The following is a 1,982-nucleotide window of genomic DNA, read 5'->3' as shown; positions in this document are numbered from 1 at the left end:
ATATATATACATATACATATATATATATACATATATATATATATATATATATATATCATACATATGTATAATATATATATATGTACATTTGTATGCATGTATGTATATGCATGTATATATGCATGTGTATATATATGTGTGTATGTCTGTCTGTATGTATGTATGTCTCTTAAATGCCAAAAAAAGATGTTTGCCTAATAATCTCCCTGGCTTTTATTATATTCTACTTTGAAGAAAATCACCAATTAATCTTTAGCAAGAAAACCAAGTTAGATAACCCAATCTTATATTTTTTTTCTTCAGGGACCATATTTACTTATTCATTTATTCATCCTTACCCTGTCCCTAGTCTAACACTCTTCCCTCCATTGATCATGAAACCGAGTACATTCCGAACTTTCTGTACAGATACTTCTTGTGATGATTATGATTATGATGATGATGATGATGATGATGATGATGGTGATTATGATGATGATGATGATAGTGATAATGATGATGATGATGATGATGATGATGTCGGTGGTGGCGAAGATGATGATGATGATGATGAACATAATTATGATAGTGGTGGTGGAGGTGATGATTATAAAGATGATGATGATGACGATGATGATGATGAAGAGGAGGAGGATGGCGGTTGTGGTTGTGGTGGTACTGGTGACGATAGTGCTGTTGATAATGATGACGGTGGTGGCAGCGGTGGAGATTACGATGGTGATGGTGCTGGTGATGGTCGTAGGATCCGGACTATAAGAAGAAATCTACAATCTTGTAGATTTCTTCTTATATTCCGGATCCTTTGCTTGCATTGTTATTAGATTCTTTCTTTCTTTCATTTTTTCTTTCCTTCTTTCTTTGTTTGTTTGTTTGTTTCTTTCTTTCTTTCTTTCTTTCTTCTATGCATATTTGATTTTCTTTCTTCCTTTCATTTTTTTCGTTCTTTCGTTCTTTATATTCATTCCGACATTCATTAAATTTTCTTTCCATAAACCAATATTATTTCGTTCTGTGTTTCTATTTATTTTAAAAATATTATTATTATTATTCTTCAATATTTCTATACTTTTACCCTCCTCCTCCTCCTCAAGCATCACCACACAAGTTTTTTCTTGGAGAAGCTTTTTCCGTAGAAACTTCTGTTTTGCGATTTATTAACGACATAGATGTGACCTAATGGGAAGCAAGAGGAAAAAGAACATGAAAAGATGATGACGATGATGATGAGGAGGAGGGGGACGTCGACGACGATGACGATGGAGACGACGACGACGACGACGACGATGACAATGGCGCTGCTGCCAATGACAACGACGACTTCAATGATGATGACGATGATGATCATGTTGATCGCGGTGGTGGCAACGGTGACGATGATAATGATAATGATGATGGTGATGATGATGATGATGGTGATGATGATGAATATAACGATGAAGTAACATGATGATGACGACGAAGAGGATGGTGGCAATGATGATGATGTTGACGACGAGGATGATGGTAGTGCTGACGACGACGAGAATTGTTGAAGGAAATGATGAACGATTACAATAAATAATCAAAAAGGTAAGAAAGAAAATGAAGAAATACGTAAATTGTTCCAAAACTTGACAAAGAATTGACAGAGGAATCAGTGAATGGAAACGTCTGCAGACGATCAAATATTTGTCCAATGAAAATATAGTGAGGAACATATCACGCTCTTCTCTCTCTCTTTCTGACACTCACACACACAGACAAGTACATCCACCCACGCGCACACACACACGCATGCTCGCACACGCACGCACACGCACACACACACGCGCACACGCACACACATACACACACATACACAAGGGTGCCAATCTCTCTCGTTTACATCCGCAAATGCATACGCACATACGTGCACATTCTCATAATCTCTCTCTATCACACACATGCGCACGCACACACACACACACACACACACACACACACACACACACACACACACACAC

The sequence above is a fragment of the Octopus bimaculoides genome, chromosome 6 (assembly GCF_001194135.2).
Source record: "Octopus bimaculoides isolate UCB-OBI-ISO-001 chromosome 6, ASM119413v2, whole genome shotgun sequence".
NCBI classification, from domain to species: domain Eukaryota; kingdom Metazoa; phylum Mollusca; class Cephalopoda; order Octopoda; family Octopodidae; genus Octopus; species Octopus bimaculoides.
Note: the sequence above shows the minus strand (reverse complement) of the source record.